At 49.0% G+C, this 21,978-nt stretch overlaps 1 protein-coding gene across 1 annotated transcript in view; it reads left to right on the top strand.

Annotated features, from left to right (window-relative positions):
• Nucleotides 1-6,999: 6,999 nt before the first annotated feature.
• The window catches only part of chst1 (carbohydrate (keratan sulfate Gal-6) sulfotransferase 1), a 127,416-nt gene continuing 112,437 nt past the window's right edge, over nucleotides 7,000-21,978 (top strand). Inside the window, exon 1 of the mRNA XM_072466769.1 lies at nucleotides 7,000-7,107. The gene's annotated coding sequence lies outside the window, so the exon portion shown is untranslated. The remainder of the gene's footprint in view (nucleotides 7,108-21,978) is intronic.

Here is a 21,978-nt window from a genome sequence, read left to right as displayed (position 1 = left end):
GTGTGTCAGTGTCAGTGTGAGTGTGTCAGTGTCAGTGTCAGTGTGAGTGTGTCAGTGTGAGTGTGAGTGTGCCGGTGTCAGTGTGAGTGTGTCAGTGTGAGTGTGTCAGTGGCAGTGTGAGTGTGTCAGTGTGAGTGTGAGTGTGTCAGTGTCAGTGTCAGTGTGAGTGTGTCAGTGTCAGTGTCAGTGTGTCAGTGTCAGTGTCAGTGTGAGTGTGTCAGTGTCAGTGTGAGCGTGTCAGTGTCAGTGTGAGTGTGTCAGTGTGAGTGTGAGTGTGTCAGTGTCAGAGTGAGTGTGTCAGTGTGAGTGTGAGTGTGTCAGTGTCAGTGTGAGTGTGTCAGTATCAGTGTCAGTGTGAGTGTGTCAGTGTCAGTGTGAGTGTGTCAGTGTCAGTGTGTCAGTGTCAGTGTCAGTGTGTCAGTGTCAGTGTGAGTGTGTCAGTGTGAGTGTGTCAGTGTCAGTGTCAGAGTGTCAGTGTCAGTGTGAGTGTGAGCGTGTCAGCGTGAGTGTGAGTGTGTCAGTGTCAGTGTGAGTGTGTCAGTGTCAGTGTCAGTGTCAGTGTGTCAGTGTGAGTGTGTCAGTGTCAGTGTGTCAGTGTCAGTGTCAGTGTGAGTGTGTCAGTGTCAGTGTGAGTGTGAGTGTGTCAGTGCCAGTGTGAGAGTGTCAGTGTGAGTGTGTCAGTGTCAGTGTGAGTGTGAGTGTGTCAGTGTCAGTGTCAGTGTGAGTGTGTCAGTGCCAGTGTGAGTGTGTCAGTGTGAGTGTGAGTGTGAGTGTGTCAGTGTCAGTGTCAGTGTGAGTGTGTCAGTGTCAGTGTGAGTGTGTCAGTGTGAGTGTGTCAGTGTCAGTGTCAGTGTGAGTGTGAGTGTGTCAGTGTCAGTGTGAGTGTGTCAGTGTGAGTGTGTCAGTGTCAGTGTCAGTGTGAGTGTGTCAGTGTGAGTGTGAGTGTGTCAGTGTGAGTGTGAGTGTGTCAGTGTCAGTGTCAGTGTGAGTGTGTCAGTGTCAGTGTGTCAGTGTGAGTGTGAGTGTGTCAGTGTCAGTGTGAGTGTGAGTGTGTCAGTGTCAGTGTCAGTGTGAGTGTGTCAGTGTCAGTGTGAGTGTGTCAGTGTGAGTGTGTCAGTGTGAGTGTGTCAGTGTCGGTGTGAGTGTGTCAGTGTGAGTGTGAGTGTGTCAGTGTCAGTGTCAGTGTGAGTGTGTCAGTGTCAGTGTGTCAGTGTCAGTGTGAGTGTGTCAGTGTCAGTGTGAGCGTGTCAGTGTCAGTGTCAGTGTGTCAGTGTGAGTGTGAGTGTGTCAGTGTCAGAGTGAGTGTGTCAGTGTGAGTGTGAGTGTGTCAGTGTCAGTGTGAGTGTGTCAGTATCAGTGTCAGTGTGAGTGTGTCAGTGTGAGTGTGTCAGTGTCAGTGTGAGTATGTCAGTGGCAGTGTCAGTGTGAGTGTGTCAGTGTCAGTGTCAGTGTGTCAGTGTCAGTATCAGTGTGAGTGTGTCAGTGTCAGTGTGTCAGTGTCAGTGTGAGTGTGTCAGTGTCAGTGTCAGTGTGAGTGTGTCAGTGTGAGTGTGTCAGTGTCAGTGTCAGAGTGTCAGTGTCAGTGTGAGTGTGAGCGTGTCAGCGTGAGTGTGAGTGTGAGTGTGTCAGTGTCAGTGTGAGTGTGCCAGTGTCAGTGTCAGTGTGAGTGTGTCAGTGTGAGTGTGTCAGTGTCAGTGTGTCAGTGTCAGTGTCAGTGTGAGTGTGTCAGTGTCAGTGTCAGTGTGAGTGTGAGTGTGTCAGTGCCAGTGTGAGTGTGAGTGTGTCAGTGTGAGTGTGAGTGTGTCAGTGTGAGTGTGAGTGTGAGTGTGTCAGTGTCAGTGTCAGTGTGAGTGTGTCAGTGTGAGTGTGTCAGTGTGAGTGTGAGTGTGTCGGTGTCAGTGTGAGTGTGTCAGTGTGAGTGTGTCAGTGGCAGTGTGAGTGTGTCAGTGTCAGTGTGAGTGTGAGTGTGTCAGTGTGAGTGTGAGTGTGTCAGTGTCAGTGTCAGTGTGTCAGTGTCAGTGTCAGTGTGAGTGTGTCAGTGTCAGTGTGAGTGTGTCAGTGTCAGTGTCAGTGTGAGTGTGTCAGTGTGAGTGTGAGTGTGTCAGTGTGAGTGTGTCAGTGTGAGTGTGAGTGTGTCAGTGTCAGTGTGAGTGTGTCAGTGTCAGTGTCAGTGTGAGTGTGAGTGTGTCCGTGTCAGTGTGAGTGTGTCAGTGTGAGTGTGTCAGTGGCAGTGTCAGTGTCAGTGTGTCAGTGTGAGTGTGAGTGTGTCAGTGTCAGTGTGAGTGTGTCAGTGTCAGTGTCAGTGTGAGTGTGTCAGTGTGAGTGTGAGTGTGTCAGTGTCAGTGTGAGTGTGTCAGTGTCAGTGTGAGTGTGAGTGTGTCAGTGTCAGTGTGAGTGTGTCAGTGTCAGTGTCAGTGTCAGTGTGTCAGTGTGAGTGTGAGTGTGTCAGTGTCAGTGTGAGTGTGTCAGTGTCAGAGTGAGTGTGTCAGTGTGAGTGTGAGTGTGTCAGTGTCAGTGTGAGTGTGTCAGTATCAGTGTCAGTGTGAGTGTGTCAGTGTGAGTGTGTCAGTGTCAGTGTGAGTGTGTCAGTGTCAGTGTCAGTGTGAGTGTGTCAGTGTCAGTGTGTCAGTGTCAGTGTGAGTGTGTCAGTGTCAGTGTCAGTGTGAGTGTGTCAGTGTGAGTGTGTCAGTGTCAGTGTCAGAGTGTCAGTGTCAGTGTGTGTGTGAGCGTGTCAGCGTGAGTGTGAGTGTGAGTGTGAGTGTGTCAGTGTCAGTGTGAGTGTGTCAGTGTCAGTGTCAGTATGAGTGTGTCAGTGTGAGTGTGTCAGTGTCAGTGTGTCAGTGTCAGTGTCAGTGTGAGTGTGTCAGTGTCAGTGTGAGTGTGAGTGTGTCAGTGCCAGTGTGAGTGTGTCAGTGTGAGTGTGTCAGTGTCAGTGTGAGTGTGAGTGTGTCAGTGTCAGTGTGAGTGTGTCAGTGTCAGTGTCAGTGTGAGTGTGTCAGTGTGAGTGTGAGTGTGTCAGTGTCAGTGTGAGTGTGAGTGTGTCAGTGTCAGTGTGAGTGTGTCAGTGTGAGTGTGAGTGTGTCGGTGTCAGTGTGAGTGTGTCAGTGTGAGCGTGTCAGTGTCAGTGTGAGTGTGTCAGTGTCAGTGTGAGTGTGAGTGTGGCAGTGTCAGTGTCAGTATGAGTGTGTCATTGTCAGTGTCAGTGTGAGTGTGTCAGTGTCAGTGTGAGTGTGTCAGTGTAAGTGTGAGTGTGTCAGTGTCAGTGTGAGTGTGTCAGTGTGAGTGTGAGTGTGTCAGTGTCAGTGTCAGTGTCAGTGTGAGTGTGGCAGTGTCAGTGTGAGTGTGTCAGTGTCAGTGTCAGTGTGTCAGTGTGAGTGTGAGTGTGAGTGTGTCAGTGTCAGTGTGAGTGTGTCAGTGTCAGTGTCAGTGTCAGTGTGTCAGTGTGAGTGTGAGTGTGTCAGTGTGAGTGTGAGTGTGTCAGTGTCAGTGTCAGTGTCAGTGTGAGTGTGAGTGTGTCAGTGTCAGTGTGTCAGTGTCAGTGTGAGTGTGTCAGTGTCAGTGTCAGTGTGTCAGTGTGAGTGTGAGTGTGTCAGTGTCAGTGTGAGTGTGAGTGTGTCAGTGTGTCAGTGTCAGTGTCAGTGTGAGTGTGTCAGTGTCAGTGTGAGTGTGTCAGTGTGAGTGTGAGTGTGTCAGTGTCAGTGTGAGTGTCAGTGTGAGTGTGAGTGTGTCAGTGTCAGTGTGTCAGTGTCAGTGTGAGTGTGTCAGTGTCAGTGTCAGTGTGTCAGTGTGAGTGTGTCAGTGTCAGTGTGAGTGTGTCAGTGTCAGTGTCAGTGTGAGTGTGTCAGTGTCAGTGTCAGTGTGTCAGTGTGAGTGTGTCAGTGTCAGTGTGAGTGTGAGTGTGTCAGTGTGTCAGTGTCAGTGTGAGTGTGTCAGTGTCAGTGTCAGTGTGAGTGTGTCAGTGTCAGTGTGTCAGTGTGAGTGTGTCAGTGTCAGTGTCAGTGTGAGTGTGTCAGTGTGTCAGTGTCAGTGTCAGTGTGAGTGTGTCAGTGTCAGTGTGAGTGTGTCAGTGTGTCAGTGTCAGTGTGAGTGTGTCAGTGTCAGTGTGAGTGTGTCAGTGTCAGTGTGAGTGTGTCAGTGTGTCAGTGTCAGTGTCAGTGTGAGTGTGTCAGTGTCAGTGTGAGTGTGTCAGTGTGAGTGTGTCAGTGTCAGTGTGAGTGTGTCAGTGTCAGTGTCAGTGTGAGTGTGTCAGTGTCAGTGTGAGTGTGTCAGTGTGTCAGTGTCAGTGTGAGTGTGTCAGTGTGAGTGTGTCAGTGTCAGTGTGAGTGTGTCAGTGTCAGTGTCAGTGTGAGTGTGTCAGTGTGAGTGTGTCAGTGTCAGTGTGAGTGTGTCAGTGTCAGTGTCAGTGTGAGTGTGTCAGTGTCAGTGTCAGTGTCAGTGTGAGTGTGTCAGTGTCAGTGTCAGTGTGTCAGTGTGAGTGTGTCAGTGTCAGTGTGAGGGTGTCAGTGTCAGTGTCAGTGTGTCAGTGTGAGTGTGTCAGTGTCAGTGTCAGTGTGAGTGTGTCAGTGTCAGTGTCAGTGTGTCAGTGTGAGTGTGTCAGTGTCAGTGTGAGTGTGTCAGTGTCAGTGTGAGTGTGAGTGTGAGTGTGTCAGTGTCAGTGTCAGTGTGAGTGTGTCAGTGTCAGTGTCAGTGTCAGTGTGAGTGTGTCAGTGTCAGTGTCAGTGTGTCAGTGTGAGTGTGTCAGTGTCAGTGTGAGTGTGTCAGTGTCAGTGTGTCAGTGTGAGTGTGTCAGTGTCAGTGTGAGTGTGTCAGTGTGTCAGTGTCAGTGTGAGTGTGTCAGTGTCAGTGTCAGTGTGTCAGTGTGAGTGTGTCAGTGTCAGTGTGAGTGTGTCAGTGTCAGTGTCAGTGTGAGTGTGTCAGTGTCAGTGTCAGTGTGTCAGTGTGAGTGTGTCAGTGTCAGTGTGTGTGTGAGTGTGTCAGTGTGTCAGTGTCAGTGTGAGTGTGTCAGTGTCAGTGTGTCAGTGTGAGTGTGTCAGTGTCAGTGTCAGTGTGAGTGTGTCAGTGTGTCAGTGTCAGTGTCAGTGTGAGTGTGTCAGTGTCAGTGTGAGTGTGTCAGTGTGTCAGTGTCAGTGTCAGTGTGAGTGTGTCAGTGTCAGTGTGAGTGTGTCAGTGTGTCAGTGTCAGTGTCAGTGTGAGTGTGTCAGTGTCAGTGTGAGTGTGTCAGTGTGAGTGTGTCAGTGTCAGTGTGAGTGTGTCAGTGTCAGTGTCAGTGTGAGTGTGTCAGTGTGAGTGTGTCAGTGTGAGTGTGAGTGTGTCAGTGTCAGTGTCAGTGTGTCAGTGTGAGTGTGTCAGTGTCAGTGTGAGTGTGTCAGTGTCAGTGTCAGTGTGTCAGTGTGAGTGTGTCAGTGTCAGTGTGAGTGTGTCAGTGTCAGTGTCAGTGTGAGTGTGTCAGTGTCAGTGTCAGTGTGTCAGTGTGAGTGTGTCAGTGTCAGTGTGAGTGTGAGTGTGTCAGTGTCAGTGTCAGTGTGAGTGTGTCAGTGTCAGTGTCAGTGTCAGTGTGAGTGTGTCAGTGTCAGTGTCAGTGTGTCAGTGTGAGTGTGTCAGTGTCAGTGTGAGTGTGTCAGTGTCAGTGTCAGTGTGTCAGTGTGAGTGTGTCAGTGTCAGTGTGAGTGTGTCAGTGTGTCAGTGTCAGTGTGAGTGTGTCAGTGTCAGTGTCAGTGTGTCAGTGTGAGTGTGTCAGTGTCAGTGTGAGTGTGTCAGTGTCAGTGTCAGTGTGAGTGTGTCAGTGTCAGTGTCAGTGTGTCAGTGTGAGTGTGTCAGTGTCAGTGTGTGTGTGAGTGTGTCAGTGTGTCAGTGTCAGTGTGAGTGTGTCAGTGTCAGTGTCAGTGTGAGTGTGTCAGTGTCAGTGTGTCAGTGTGAGTGTGTCAGTGTCAGTGTCAGTGTGAGTGTGTCAGTGTGTCAGTGTCAGTGTCAGTGTGAGTGTGTCAGTGTCAGTGTGAGTGTGTCAGTGTGTCAGTGTCAGTGTCAGTGTGAGTGTGTCAGTGTCAGTGTGAGTGTGTCAGTGTGTCAGTGTCAGTGTCAGTGTGAGTGTGTCAGTGTCAGTGTGAGTGTGTCAGTGTGAGTGTGTCAGTGTGAGTGTGTCAGTGTCAGTGTGAGTGTGTCAGTGTGAGTGTGTCAGTGTCAGTGTGAGTGTGTCAGTGTCAGTGTGAGTGTGTCAGTGTGAGTGTGTCAGTGTCAGTGTGAGTGTGTCAGTGTGAGTGTGTCAGTGTCAGTGTGAGTGTGTCAGTGTCAGTGTCAGTGTGAGTGTGTCAGTGTCAGTGTCAGTGTGAGTGTGAGTGTGTCAGTGTCAGTGTCAGTGTGAGTGTGTCAGTGCCAGTGTCAGTGTCAGTGTGAGTGTGTCAGTGTCAGTGTGAGTGTGTCAGTGTGAGTGTGTCAGTGTCAGTGTCAGTGTGAGTGTGTCAGTGTCAGTGTGAGTGTGTCAGTGTGAGTGTGTCAGTGTCAGTGTCAGTGTGAGTGTGTCAGTGCCAGTGTGAGTGTGTCAGTGTCAGTGTGAGTGTGTCAGTGTGTCAGTGTCAGTGTGAGTGTGTCAGTGTCAGTGTGAGTGTGTCAGTGTGAGTGTGTCAGTGTCAGTGTGAGTGTGTCAGTGTCAGTGTCAGTGTGAGTGTGTCAGTGTGAGTGTGTCAGTGTCAGTGTGAGTGTGTCAGTGTCAGTGTCAGTGTGAGTGTGTCAGTGTCAGTGTCAGTGTCAGTGTGAGTGTGTCAGTGTCAGTGTCAGTGTGAGTGTGTCAGTGTCAGTGTGAGTGTGTCAGTGTGAGTGTGTCAGTGTCAGTGTGAGTGTGTCAGTGTCAGTGTGAGTGTGTCAGTGTGAGTGTGTCAGTGTCAGTGTGAGTGTGTCAGTGTGAGTGTGTCAGTGTCAGTGTGAGTGTGTCAGTGTGAGTGTGTCAGTGTCAGTGTGAGTGTGTCAGTGTCAGTGTGAGTGTGTCAGTGTGAGTGTGTCAGTGTGAGTGTGTCTCAGTCTCTCTCAGGCGCCGCGCGCTCTGGACCAGTTTTTCTGCCGCTCGGATTCCGCGGACCGGCGGCGGGTTCGGAAGCTCCGGGAGGCGGCGGGAAGGTGAGAGCGGAATCCGGGCGGGGCGGGAGCGGAATCCCGGCGGGGCGGGAGCGGCGGGTCCACAAACTGAAGTCGGAGCGACGGCAGCGTCTGCGGAGCGGCAGAGTTACCGACCCGAGCAACAATTAAACAGAGAGAGAGAGGGAGAGAGGGAGAGAGAGGGAGAGAGGGAGGGAGAGGGAGGGAGAGGGAGAGGGAGAGAGGGAGGGAGAGGGAGAGAGGGCGGGAGGGAGAGGGAGGGAGAGGGAGAGGGAGAGAGGGAGGGAGAGGGAGAGAGGGAGGGAGAGGGAGAGAGGGCGGGAGGGAGAGAGGGGGGAGAGGGAGGGAGAGGGAGAGGGAGAGAGGGCGGGAGGGAGAGAGGGGGGAGAGAAGGAGAGAGGGAGATAGAAAGGGGGAGAGGGAGAAAGGGGGAGGTGGAGAGAAAGAGGGAGAGGGGAGAGAGAGGGAGAGGGACAGAGAGGAGAGGGGGAGAGATGGAGGGAGAGGGAGAGGAGGAGAGATGGAGGGAGATGGAGAGGGAGAGTGAGGGAGAGAGGGGGAGATGGAGAGAGAGGGAGAGATGGAGGGAGAGGAAGAGAGGGAGAGGGGGAGAGATGGAGGGAGAGGGGGAGGGATAGAGAGAGGGAGAGTGGGAGGGATGGAGGGAGAGGGAGAAAGGGAGAGATGGAGGGAGAGGGAGGGGGGAGAGATGGAGAGGGGGAGGGATGGAGCGAGAGGGGGAGAGCTGGAGAGGGATGGAGCGAGAGGGAGAGGGGGAGAGATGGAGAGGGGTAGAGGGGGAGGGATGGAGGGAGAGAGAGAGGGGGAAAGATGGAGAGGGGGAGAGGGGGAGGGATGGAGGGAGAGGGGGGAGATGGAGAGGGAGAGATGGAGAGATGGAGGGAGGGGGAGATGGAGGGAGAGAGAGGGGGAGAGATGGAGGGAGAGGGAGAGGGGGAGAGATGGAGGGAGAGGGAGAGGGGGAGATGGAGGGAGAGGGAGAGGGGGAGAGATGGAGGGAGAGGGAGAGGGGGAGAGATGGAGGGAGAGGGAGAGGGGGAGAGATGGAGGGAGAGGGGGAGAGATGAAGCCGGGTGCAGCAATGCCAGGAAGCGGCTCAGACGCTCAGCCAGAGCCGGGTGAAGGAGGCTGAAGAAGCCGCTGTAACAATTGGGAATTGTGGTGAAACGGGAGAGTTGATGCTCTCCGTGTCTGAGCCGTTTCCCAGGATGAGTTGGGAATTGTGAGCGGGAATGTGCGGCTGGACATTCATTGAAGTGAAGGAAATTCTGCCGTTTGCAGAGTAATGACCTCCTCGGGAGCGGCGGAATTGAATCCAAATGGACAATGGGGGGGGGGGGGGCGGATAAACCCAGCAGCAAACTCTTTCTAATGGGAATAATCTCTCCAAAAATCATTGAACAAGGAGCGAGCCTGAAGCTGTATTTAAAACTCTTGTATTGCCTTCTTCCCAAGATAGTTTTAAATGGGGGGGGGGGGGGGGTGATTTTATTTTATTTGGGATGGTCCTTTATGTAATTATTCACCCAGAGTCCAGTCCATTGCGCAGATCAATTAAATGATCTTAAATCCGAAACAACTGCCTTGTGGCCCCACAGAAATTCCAATTCGCATCTGGCTCCCTGTGTAAACTTTCCGGCAATTTACACCCAGTTACAGCCGGGGGCACAGAAAACATCATTCATAATCCTCAATTATTTCTGCTTCTAATTTGCAGAGTTGCTACAAATTGTTGGGTTGCTTTAATTAAATTTCATTTGAATGTGGAGCAGTAAATATTCTTCAGAGCAAAGGCTCAGAGCTGGCGTGGCCTCGGGATTGGCCACTTTCCAGACTGTCCATTGGCCCAGGAGGTGGTAGTGAGGGACCACTCAGTCCAAACTGCCTCAGGAGGGGGTAGGGATCTGTCGGCTGAACTTTGCCGGATGAACGGGAATAACTGCAGAGTGAACGGGACAATGTTGCTCAATCAGTTTGTTGCGGTTGAAATTGGCGAATTTGGGTGGGGAACGGGGTGGTGTCAGAGCCAATGTGGAGCCAGCCCCACAAGAGGTTTGACAGATCAAAGCAGCAATAATTTCCTGGAAAAGAATCAGAACAAAAACGCTTCAGCTCGAGAGAGTCTAAAAAAACTTAGAACCGGAAAGAGTTAAACTGAACTGTCCTGTCTCACCTTGAACGTCCCTGTGAGTGAAAACAGTCCAGTTACTGTCCCAGTGAGAGAAAACAGTCCAGTTACTGTCCCAGTGAGTGAAAACAGTCCAGTCACTGTCCCAGTGAGTGAAAACAGTCCAGTTACTGTCCCAGTGAGAGAAAACAGTCCAGTTACTGTCCCAGTGAGTGAAAACAGTCAGTTACTGTCCCAGTGAGTGAAAACAGTCCAATTACTGTCCCAGTGAGAGAAAACAGTCCAGTCACTGTCCCAGTGAGTGAAAACAGTCCAGTTACTGTCCCAGTGAGAGAAAACAGTCCAGTTACTGTCCCAGTGAGTGAAAACAGTCCAGTTACTGTCCCAGTGAGTGAAAACTGTCCAGTTACTGTCCCAGTGAGAGAAAACAGTCCAGTTACTGTCCCAGTGAGAGAAAACAGTCCAGTTACTGTCCCAGTGAGTGAAAACAGTCCAGTTACTGTCCCAGTGAGAGAAAACTGTCCAGTTACTGTCCCAGTGAGAGAAAACTGTCCAGTTACTGTCCCAGTGAGAGAAAACAGTCCAGTTACTGACCCAGTGAGTGAAAACAGTCCAGTTACTGTCCCAGTGAGTGAAAACAGTCCAGTTTCTGTCCCAGTGAGAGAAAACAGTCCAGTTACTGCCCCAGTGAGTGAAAACAGTCCAGTTACTGTCCCAGTGAGAGAAAACAGCCCAGTTACTGACCCAGTGAGTGAAAACTGTCCAGTTACTGTCCCAGTGAGTCAAAACAGTCCAGTTACTGTCCCAGTGAGAGAAAACAGCCCAGTTACTGTCCCAGTGAGAGAAAACAGTCCAGTTACTGTCCCAGTGAGTGAAAACAGTCCAGTTACTGTCCCAGTGAGTGAAAACAGTCCAGTTACTGTCCCAGTGAGAGAAAACAGCCCAGTTACTGACCCAGTGAGTGAAAACTGTCCAGTTACTGTCCCAGTGAGTCAAAACAGTCCAGTTACTGTCCCAGTGAGAGAAAACAGCCCAGTTACTGTCCCAGTGAGAGAAAACAGTCCAGTTAGTGTCCCAGGGAGAGCAAACAGTCCAGTTACTGTCCCCGTGAGTGAAAACAGTCCAGTTACTGTCCCAGTGAGTGAAAACAACCCAGTTACTGTCCCATTGAGAGAGAAAAGTCCAATTACTGTCCCAGTGAGAGAAAACAGTCCAGTGACTGTCCCATTGAGTAAACACCGTCCAGTTACTGTCCCAGTAAGTGAAAACAGTCCAGTTACTGTCCCATTGAGAGAAAACAGTCCAGTTACTGTCCCAGTGAGTAAACACCGTCCAGTTACTGTCCCAGTGAGTGAAAACAGTCCAGTTACTGTCCCAGTGAGAGGAAACAGTCCAGTTATTGTCTCAGGGAGAAAAAACAGTCCAGTTACTGTCCCAGTGAGTGAAAACAATCCAGTTACTGTCCCAGTGAGAGAAAACAGTCCAGTTACTGTCCCAGTGAGTGAAAACAGTCCAGTTTCTGTCCCAGTGAGAGAAAACAGTCCAGTTTCTGTCCCAGTGAGAGAAAACAGTCCAGTTACTGTCCCAGTGAGTGAAAACAGTCCAGTTACTGTCCCAATGAGTGAAAACAACCCAGTTACTGTCCCAGTGAGTGAAAACAGTCCAGTTACTGTCCAGTGAGAGAGAAAAGTCCAATTACTGTCCCAGTGAGTGAAAACAGTCCAGTTTCTGTCCCAGTGAGAGAAAACAGTCCAGTTTCTGTCCCAGTGAGAGAAAACAGTCCAGTTACTGTCCCAGTGAGTGAAAACAGTCCAGTTACTGTTCCAGTGAGTGGAAACAGTCCAGTTACTGTCCCAGTGAGTGAAAACAGTCCAGTTACTGTCCCAGTGAGTCAAAACAGTCCGGTTACTGTCCCAGTGAGAGAAAACAGTCCAGTTACTGTTCCAGTGAGTGGAAACAGTCCAGTTACTGTCCCAGTGAGTGAAAACAGTCCAGTTACTGTCCCAGTGAGTCAAAACAGTCCAGTTACTGTCCCAGTGAGAGAAAACAGCCCAGTTACTGACCCAGTGAGTGAAAACTGTCCAGTTACTGACCCAGTGAGAGAAAACAGTCCAGTTACTGTCCCAGTGAGTGAAAACTGTCCAGTTACTGTCCCAGTGAGAGAAAACAGTCCAGTTACTGTCCCAGTGAGTGAAAACAGTCCAGTTACTGTCCCAGTGAGAGAAAACTGTCCAGTTACTGTCCCAGTGAGTGAAAACAGTCCAGTTACTGTCCCAGTGAGTGAAAACAGTCCAGTTACTGTCCCAATGAGTGAAAACAGTCCAGTTACTGTCCCAGTGAGTGAAAACAGTCCAGTTACTGTCCCCGTGAGTGAAAACAGTCCAGTTTCTGTCCCAGTGAGTGAAAACAGTCCAGTTACGGTCCCAGTGAGTGAAAACAGTCCAGTTACTGTCCCAGTGAGTGAAAACTGTCCAGTTACTGTCCCACTGCGTGAAAACAGTCCAGTTACTGTCCCAGTGAGTGAAAACTGTCCAGTTACTGTCCCAGTGAGAGAAAACAGTCCAGTTACTGTCCCAGTGAGTGAAAACAGTCCAGTTACTGTCCAGTGAGAGAGAAAAGTCCAATTACTGTCCCAGTGAGAGAAAACAGTCCAGTGACTGTCCCATTGAGTAAACACCGTCCAGTTACTGTCCCAATGAGTGAAAACAGGCCAGTTACTGTCCAGTGAGAGAGAAAAGTCAAATTACTGTCCCAGTGAGAGAAAACAGTCCACTGACTGTCCCATTGAGTAAACACCGTCCAGTTACTGTCCCAGTGAGTGAAAACAGTCCAGTTACTGTCCCAGCGAGAGAAAACAGTCCAGTTACTGTCCCAGTGAGAGAAAACAGTCCAGTTACTGTCCCAGTGAGTGAACACTGTCCACTTACTGCCCCATTGAGTGAATACAGTCCAGTTACTGTCCCAGTGAGTGAAAACAGTCCAGTTACTGTCCCAGTGAGAGAAAACAGTCCAGTTACTGTCCACGTGAGTGAAAACAGTCCGGCTACTGTCCCAGCGAGAGAAAACAGTCCAGTTACTGACCCAGTGAGTGAAAACAGTCCAGTTACTGTCCCAATGAGTGAAAACAGGCCAGTTACTGTCCAGTGAGAGAGAAAAGTCAAATTACTGTCCCAGTGAGAGAAAACAGTCCACTGACTGTCCCATTGAGTAAACACCGTCCAGTTACTGTCCCAGTGAGTGAAAACAGTCCAGTTACTGTCCCAGCGAGAGACAACAGTCCAGTTACTGTCCCAGTGAGAGAAAACAGTCCAGTTACTGTCCCAGTGAGTGAACACTGTCCACTTACTGCCCCATTGAGTGAATACAGTCCAGTTACTGTCCCAGTGAGTGAAAACAGTCCAGTTACTGTCCCAGTGAGAGAAAACAGTCCAGTTACTGTCCACGTGAGTGAAAACAGTCCAGCTACTGTCCCAGCGAGAGAAAACAGTCCAGTTACTGACCCAGTGAGTGAAAACTGTCCAGTTACTGTCCCAGTGAGAGAAAACAGTCCAGTTACTGTCCCAGTGAGTGAAAACAGTCCAGTTACTGTCCCAGTGAGTGAAAACTGTCCAGTTACTGTCCCAGTGAGTGAAAACCGTCCAGTTACTGTCCCAGTGAGTGAAAACAGTCTAGTTACTGTCCCAGTGAGTGACAACTGTCCAGTTACTGTCCCAGTGAGTGAAAACTGTCCAGTTACTGTCCCAGTGAGTGAAAACAGTCCAGTTACTGTCCCAGTGAGTGAAAACAGTCCAGTTACTGTCCCAGTGAGTGAAAACAGTCCAGTTACGGTCCCAGTGAGTGAAAACCGTCCAGTTACAGTCCCAGTGAGTTCCAGTGAGTGAAAACAGTCCTGTTACTGTCCCAGTCAGTCAAAACAGTCCAGTTACTGTCCCCGTGAGTGAAAACAGTCCAGTTACTGTCCCAGTTAGTGAAAACAGTCCAGTTAGTGTCCCAGTGAGTGAAAACAGTCCAGTTACTGTCCCAGTGAGTGAAAACAGTCCAGTTACTGTCCCAGTGAGAGGAAACAGTCCAGTTATTGTCTCAGGGAGAAAAAACAGTCCAGTTACTGTCCCAGTGAGTGAAAACAATCCAGTTACTGTCCCAGTGAGAGAAAACAGTCCAGTTACTGTCCCAGTGAGTGAAAACAGTCCAGTTTCTGTCCCAGTGAGAGAAAACAGTCCAGTTTCTGTCCCAGTGAGAGAAAACAGTCCAGTTACTGTCCCAGTGAGTGAAAACAGTCAAGTTACTGTCCCAATGAGTGAAAACAACCCAGTTACTGTCCCAGTGAGTGAAAACAGTCCAGTTACTGTCCAGTGAGAGAGAAAAGTCCAATTACTGTCCCAGTGAGTGAAAACAGTCCAGTTTCTGTCCCATTGAGTACACACCGTCCAGTTACTGTCCTAGTAAGTGAAAACAGTCCAGTTACTGTCCCAGTGAGAGAAAACAGTCCAGTTACTGTCCCAGTGAGTGAAAACAGTCCAGTTACTGTCCCAGTGAGAGAAAACTGTCCAGTTACTGTCCCAGTGAGTGAAAACAGTCCAGTTAGTGTCCCAGTGAGTGAAAACGGTCCAGTCACTGTCCCAGTGAGTGAAAACAGTCCAGTTACTGTCCCAGTGAGTGAAAACAGTCCAGTTAGTGTCCCAGTGAGTGAAAACGGTCCAGTCACTGTCCCAGTGAGTGAAAACAGTCCAGTTACTGTCCCAGTGAGTGAAAACAGTCCAGTTTCTGTCCCATTGAGTACACACCGTCCAGTTACTGTCCTAGTAAGTGAAAACAGTCCAGTTACTGTCCCAGTGAGAGAAAACAGTCCAGTTACTTTCCCAGTGAGTGAAAACAGTCCAGTTACTGTCCCAGTGAGAGAAAACTGTCCAGTTACTGTCCCAGTGAGTGAAAACAGTCCAGTTAGTGTCCCAGTGAGTGAAAACGGTCCAGTCACTGTCCCAGTGAGTGAAAACAGTCCAGTTACTGTCCAGTGAGAGAGAAAAGTCCAATTACTGTCCCAGTGAGAGAAAACAGTCCAGTGACTGTCCCATTGAGTAAACACCGTCCAGTTACTGTCCCAATGAGTGAAAACAGGCCAGTTACTGTCCAGTGAGAGAGAAAAGTCAAATTACTGTCCCAGTGAGAGAAAACAGTCCACTGACTGTCCCATTGAGTAAACACCGTCCAGTTACTGTCCCAGTGAGTGAAAACAGTCCAGTTACTGTCCCAGCGAGAGAAAACAGTCCAGTTACTGTCCCAGTGAGAGAAAACAGTCCAGTTACTGTCCCAGTGAGTGAACACTGTCCACTTACTGCCCCATTGAGTGAATACAGTCCAGTTACTGTCCCAGTGAGTGAAAACAGTCCAGTTACTGTCCCAGTGAGAGAAAACAGTCCAGTTACTGTCCACGTGAGTGAAAACAGTCCGGCTACTGTCCCAGCGAGAGAAAACAGTCCAGTTACTGACCCAGTGAGTGAAAACAGTCCAGTTACTGTCCCAATGAGTGAAAACAGGCCAGTTACTGTCCAGTGAGAGAGAAAAGTCAAATTACTGTCCCAGTGAGAGAAAACAGTCCACTGACTGTCCCATTGAGTAAACACCGTCCAGTTACTGTCCCAGTGAGTGAAAACAGTCCAGTTACTGTCCCAGCGAGAGACAACAGTCCAGTTACTGTCCCAGTGAGAGAAAACAGTCCAGTTACTGTCCCAGTGAGTGAACACTGTCCACTTACTGCCCCATTGAGTGAATACAGTCCAGTTACTGTCCCAGTGAGTGAAAACAGTCCAGTTACTGTCCCAGTGAGAGAAAACAGTCCAGTTACTGTCCACGTGAGTGAAAACAGTCCAGCTACTGTCCCAGCGAGAGAAAACAGTCCAGTTACTGACCCAGTGAGTGAAAACTGTCCAGTTACTGTCCCAGTGAGAGAAAACAGTCCAGTTACTGTCCCAGTGAGTGAAAACAGTCCAGTTACTGTCCCAGTGAGTGAAAACTGTCCAGTTACTGTCCCAGTGAGTGAAAACCGTCCAGTTACTGTCCCAGTGAGTGAAAACAGTCTAGTTACTGTCCCAGTGAGTGACAACTGTCCAGTTACTGTCCCAGTGAGTGAAAACTGTCCAGTTACTGTCCCAGTGAGTGAAAACAGTCCAGTTACTGTCCCAGTGAGTGAAAACAGTCCAGTTACTGTCCCAGTGAGTGAAAACAGTCCAGTTACGGTCCCAGTGAGTGAAAACCGTCCAGTTACAGTCCCAGTGAGTTCCAGTGAGTGAAAACAGTCCTGTTACTGTCCCAGTCAGTCAAAACAGTCCAGTTACTGTCCCCTTGAGTGAAAACAGTCCAGTTACTGTCCCAGTTAGTGAAAACAGTCCAGTTAGTGTCCCAGTGAGTGAAAACAGTCCAGTTACTGTCCCAGTGAGTGAAAACAGTCCAGTTACTGTCCCAGTGAGAGGAAACAGTCCAGTTATTGTCTCAGGGAGAAAAAACAGTCCAGTTACTGTCCCAGTGAGTGAAAACAATCCAGTTACTGTCCCAGTGAGAGAAAACAGTCCAGTTACTGTCCCAGTGAGTGAAAACAGTCCAGTTTCTGTCCCAGTGAGAGAAAACAGTCCAGTTTCTGTCCCAGTGAGAGAAAACAGTCCAGTTACTGTCCCAGTGAGTGAAAACAGTCCAGTTACTGTCCCAATGAGTGAAAACAACCCAGTTACTGTCCCAGTGAGTGAAAACAGTCCAGTTACTGTCCAGTGAGAGAGAAAAGTCCAATTACTGTCCCAGTGAGTGAAAACAGTCCAGTTTCTGTCCCAGTGAGAGAAAACAGTCCAGTTTCTGTCCCAGTGAGAGAAAACAGTCCAGTTACTGTCCCAGTGAGTGAAAACAGTCCAGTTACTGTTCCAGTGAGTGGAAACAGTCCAGTTACTGTCCCAGTGAGTGAAAACAGTCCAGTTACTGTCCCAGTGAGTCAAAACAGTCCGGTTACTGTCCCAGTGAGAGAAAACAGTCCAGTTACTGTTCCAGTGAGTGGAAACAGTCCAGTTACTGTCCCAGTGAGTGAAAACAGTCCAGTTACTGTCCCAGTGAGTCAAAACAGTCCAGTTACTGTCCCAGTGAGAGAAAACAGCCCAGTTACTGACCCAGTGAGTGAAAACTGTCCAGTTACTGACCCAGTGAGAGAAAACAGTCCAGTTACTGTCCCAGTGAGTGAAAACTGTCCAGTTACTGTCCCAGTGAGAGAAAACAGTCCAGTTACTGTCCCAGTGAGTGAAAACAGTCCAGTTACTGTCCCAGTGAGAGAAAACTGTCCAGTTACTGTCCCAGTGAGTGAAAACAGTCCAGTTACTGTCCCAGTGAGTGAAAACAGTCCAGTTACTGTCCCAATGAGTGAAAACAGTCCAGTTACTGTCCCAGTGAGTGAAAACAGTCCAGTTACTGTCCCCGTGAGTGAAAACAGTCCAGTTTCTGTCCCAGTGAGTGAAAACAGTCCAGTTACGGTCCCAGTGAGTGAAAACAGTCCAGTTACTGTCCCAGTGAGTGAAAACTGTCCAGTTACTGTCCCACTGCGTGAAAACAGTCCAGTTACTGTCCCAGTGAGTGAAAACTGTCCAGTTACTGTCCCAGTGAGAGAAAACAGTCCAGTTACTGTCCCAGTGAGTGAAAACAGTCCAGTTACTGTCCAGTGAGAGAGAAAAGTCCAATTACTGTCCCAGTGAGAGAAAACAGTCCAGTGACTGTCCCATTGAGTAAACACCGTCCAGTTACTGTCCCAATGAGTGAAAACAGGCCAGTTACTGTCCAGTGAGAGAGAAAAGTCAAATTACTGTCCCAGTGAGAGAAAACAGTCCACTGACTGTCCCATTGAGTAAACACCGTCCAGTTACTGTCCCAGTGAGTGAAAACAGTCCAGTTACTGTCCCAGCGAGAGAAAACAGTCCAGTTACTGTCCCAGTGAGAGAAAACAGTCCAGTTACTGTCCCAGTGAGTGAACACTGTCCACTTACTGCCCCATTGAGTGAATACAGTCCAGTTACTGTCCCAGTGAGTGAAAACAGTCCAGTTACTGTCCCAGTGAGAGAAAACAGTCCAGTTACTGTCCACGTGAGTGAAAACAGTCCGGCTACTGTCCCAGCGAGAGAAAACAGTCCAGTTACTGACCCAGTGAGTGAAAACAGTCCAGTTACTGTCCCAATGAGTGAAAACAGGCCAGTTACTGTCCAGTGAGAGAGAAAAGTCAAATTACTGTCCCAGTGAGAGAAAACAGTCCACTGACTGTCCCATTGAGTAAACACCGTCCAGTTACTGTCCCAGTGAGTGAAAACAGTCCAGTTACTGTCCCAGCGAGAGACAACAGTCCAGTTACTGTCCCAGTGAGAGAAAACAGTCCAGTTACTGTCCCAGTGAGTGAACACTGTCCACTTACTGCCCCATTGAGTGAATACAGTCCAGTTACTGTCCCAGTGAGTGAAAACAGTCCAGTTACTGTCCCAGTGAGAGAAAACAGTCCAGTTACTGTCCACGTGAGTGAAAACAGTCCAGCTACTGTCCCAGCGAGAGAAAACAGTCCAGTTACTGACCCAGTGAGTGAAAACTGTCCAGTTACTGTCCCAGTGAGAGAAAACAGTCCAGTTACTGTCCCAGTGAGTGAAAACAGTCCAGTTACTGTCCCAGTGAGTGAAAACTGTCCAGTTACTGTCCCAGTGAGTGAAAACCGTCCAGTTACTGTCCCAGTGAGTGAAAACAGTCTAGTTACTGTCCCAGTGAGTGACAACTGTCCAGTTACTGTCCCAGTGAGTGAAAACTGTCCAGTTACTGTCCCAGTGAGTGAAAACAGTCCAGTTACTGTCCCAGTGAGTGAAAACAGTCCAGTTACTGTCCCAGTGAGTGAAAACAGTCCAGTTACGGTCCCAGTGAGTGAAAACCGTCCAGTTACAGTCCCAGTGAGTTCCAGTGAGTGAAAACAGTCCTGTTACTGTCCCAGTCAGTCAAAACAGTCCAGTTACTGTCCCCGTGAGTGAAAACAGTCCAGTTACTGTCCCAGTTAGTGAAAACAGTCCAGTTAGTGTCCCAGTGAGTGAAAACAGTCCAGTTACTGTCCCAGTGAGTGAAAACAGTCCAGTTACTGTCCCAGTGAGAGGAAACAGTCCAGTTATTGTCTCAGGGAGAAAAAACAGTCCAGTTACTGTCCCAGTGAGTGAAAACAATCCAGTTACTGTCCCAGTGAGAGAAAACAGTCCAGTTACTGTCCCAGTGAGTGAAAACAGTCCAGTTTCTGTCCCAGTGAGAGAAAACAGTCCAGTTTCTGTCCCAGTGAGAGAAAACAGTCCAGTTACTGTCCCAGTGAGTGAAAACAGTCAAGTTACTGTCCCAATGAGTGAAAACAACCCAGTTACTGTCCCAGTGAGTGAAAACAGTCCAGTTACTGTCCAGTGAGAGAGAAAAGTCCAATTACTGTCCCAGTGAGTGAAAACAGTCCAGTTTCTGTCCCATTGAGTACACACCGTCCAGTTACTGTCCTAGTAAGTGAAAACAGTCCAGTTACTGTCCCAGTGAGAGAAAACAGTCCAGTTACTGTCCCAGTGAGTGAAAACAGTCCAGTTACTGTCCCAGTGAGAGAAAACTGTCCAGTTACTGTCCCAGTGAGTGAAAACAGTCCAGTTAGTGTCCCAGTGAGTGAAAACGGTCCAGTCACTGTCCCAGTGAGTGAAAACAGTCCAGTTACTGTCCCAGTGAGTGAAAACAGTCCAGTTAGTGTCCCAGTGAGTGAAAACGGTCCAGTCACTGTCCCAGTGAGTGAAAACAGTCCAGTTACTGTCCCAGTGAGTGAAAACAGTCCAGTTTCTGTCCCATTGAGTACACACCGTCCAGTTACTGTCCTAGTAAGTGAAAACAGTCCAGTTACTGTCCCAGTGAGAGAAAACAGTCCAGTTACTTTCCCAGTGAGTGAAAACAGTCCAGTTACTGTCCCAGTGAGAGAAAACTGTCCAGTTACTGTCCCAGTGAGTGAAAACAGTCCAGTTAGTGTCCCAGTGAGTGAAAACGGTCCAGTCACTGTCCCAGTGAGTGAAAACAGTCCAGTTACTGTCCAGTGAGAGAGAAAAGTCCAATTACTGTCCCAGTGAGAGAAAACAGTCCAGTGACTGTCCCATTGAGTAAACACCGTCCAGTTACTGTCCCAATGAGTGAAAACAGGCCAGTTACTGTCCAGTGAGAGAGAAAAGTCAAATTACTGTCCCAGTGAGAGAAAACAGTCCACTGACTGTCCCATTGAGTAAACACCGTCCAGTTACTGTCCCAGTGAGTGAAAACAGTCCAGTTACTGTCCCAGCGAGAGAAAACAGTCCAGTTACTGTCCCAGTGAGAGAAAACAGTCCAGTTACTGTCCCAGTGAGTGAACACTGTCCACTTACTGCCCCATTGAGTGAATACAGTCCAGTTACTGTCCCAGTGAGTGAAAACAGTCCAGTTACTGTCCCAGTGAGAGAAAACAGTCCAGTTACTGTCCACGTGAGTGAAAACAGTCCGGCTACTGTCCCAGCGAGAGAAAACAGTCCAGTTACTGACCCAGTGAGTGAAAACAGTCCAGTTACTGTCCCAATGAGTGAAAACAGGCCAGTTACTGTCCAGTGAGAGAGAAAAGTCAAATTACTGTCCCAGTGAGAGAAAACAGTCCACTGACTGTCCCATTGAGTAAACACCGTCCAGTTACTGTCCCAGTGAGTGAAAACAGTCCAGTTACTGTCCCAGCGAGAGACAACAGTCCAGTTACTGTCCCAGTGAGAGAAAACAGTCCAGTTACTGTCCCAGTGAGTGAACACTGTCCACTTACTGCCCCATTGAGTGAATACAGTCCAGTTACTGTCCCAGTGAGTGAAAACAGTCCAGTTACTGTCCCAGTGAGAGAAAACAGTCCAGTTACTGTCCACGTGAGTGAAAACAGTCCAGCTACTGTCCCAGCGAGAGAAAACAGTCCAGTTACTGACCCAGTGAGTGAAAACAATCCAGTTACTGTCCCAGTGAGAGAAAACAGTCCAGTTACTGTCCCAGTGAGTGAAAACAGTCCAGTTTCTGTCCCAGTGAGAGAAAACAGTCCAGTTACTGTCCCAGTGAGTGAAAACAGTCCAGTTTCTGTCCCAGTGAGAGAAAACAGTCCAGTTTCTGTCCCAGTGAGAGAAAACAGTCCAGTTACTGTCCCAGTGAGTGAAAACAGTCCAGTTACTGTCCCAATGAGTGAAAACAACCCAGTTAGTGTCCCAGTGAGTGAAAACGGTCCAGTCACTGTCCCAGTGAGTGAAAACAGTCCAGCTCCTGTCCCAGTGAGTGAAAACAGTCCAGTTTCTGTCCCATTGAGTACACACCGTCCAGTTACTGTCCTAGTAAGTGAAAACAGTCCAGTTACTGTCCCAGTGAGAGAAAACAGTCCAGTTACTTTCCCAGTGAGTGAAAACAGTCCAGTTACTGTCCCAGTGAGAGAAAACTGTCCAGTTACTGTCCCAGTGAGTGAAAACAGTCCAGTTAGTGTCCCAGTGAGTGAAAACGGTCCAGTCACTGTCCCAGTGAGTGAAAACAGTCCAGTTACTTTCCCAGTGAGAGAAAACAGTCCAGTTACTGTCCCAGTGAGTGAAAACAGTCCAGTTACTGTCCCAGTGAGTGAAAACAGTCCAGTTACTGTCCCAGTGAGTGAAAACAGTCCAGTTACTGTCCCAGTGAGTGAAAACTGTCCAGTTTCTGTCCCAGTGAGTGAAAACAGTCCAGTTACGGTCCCAGTGAGTGAAAACAGTCCAGTTACTGTCCCAGTGAGTGAAAACTGTCCAGTTACTGTCCCAGTGAGTGAAAACTGTCCAGTTACTGTCCCAGTGAGTGAAAACAGTCCAGTTATTGTCCCAGGGAGAAAAAACAGTCCAGTTACTGTCCCAGTGAGAGAAAACAGTCCAGTTACTGTCCCAGTGAGTGAAAACAGTCCAGTTACTGTCCCAGTGAGTGAAAACAGTCCAGTTACTGTCCCAGTGAGTGAAAACAGTCCAGTTACTGTCCCAGTGAGTGAAAACAGTCCAGTTACTGTCCCAGTGAGTGAAAACAGTCCAGTTACTGTCCCAGTGAGAGAAAACAGTCCAGTTACTGTCCCAGTGAGTGAAAACTGTCCAGTTACTGTCCCAGTGAGTGAAAACAGTCCAGTTACTGTCCCAGTGAGTGAAAACTGTCCAGTTACTGTCCCAGTGAGAGAAAACAGTCCAGTTACTGTCCCAGTGAGTGAAAACTGTCCAGTTACTGTCCCAGTGAGTGAAAACAGTCCAGTTATTGTCCCAGTGAGTGAAAACTGTCCAGTTACTGTCCCAGTGAGAGAAAACAGTCCAGTTACTGTCCCAATGAGTGAAAACAACCCAGTAACTGTCCCAGTGAGTGAAAACAGTCCAGTTACTGTCCCAGTGAGTGAAAACAGTCCAGTTACTGTCCCATTGAGTAAACACCGTCCAGTTACTGTCCCAGTAAGTGAAAACATTCCAGTTACTGTCCCAGTGAGAGAGAAAAGTCCAATTACTGTCCCAGTGAGAGAAAACAGTCCAGTTACTGTCCCAGTGAGTGAAAACAGTCCACTTACTGTCCCAGTGAGTGAAAACAGTCCAGTTACTGTCCCATTGAGTAAACACCGTCCAGTTACTGTCCCAGTGAATGAAAACAGTCCAGTTACTGTCCCAGTGAGAGAAAACAGTCCAGTTACTGTCCCAGTGAGTAAACAC

The sequence above is a fragment of the Scyliorhinus torazame genome, chromosome 10, assembly GCF_047496885.1.
Source record: "Scyliorhinus torazame isolate Kashiwa2021f chromosome 10, sScyTor2.1, whole genome shotgun sequence".
In the NCBI taxonomy this organism is placed as follows: Eukaryota; Metazoa; Chordata; class Chondrichthyes; order Carcharhiniformes; family Scyliorhinidae; genus Scyliorhinus; species Scyliorhinus torazame.
This window is presented reverse-complemented; position numbering and strand designations above follow the sequence as displayed.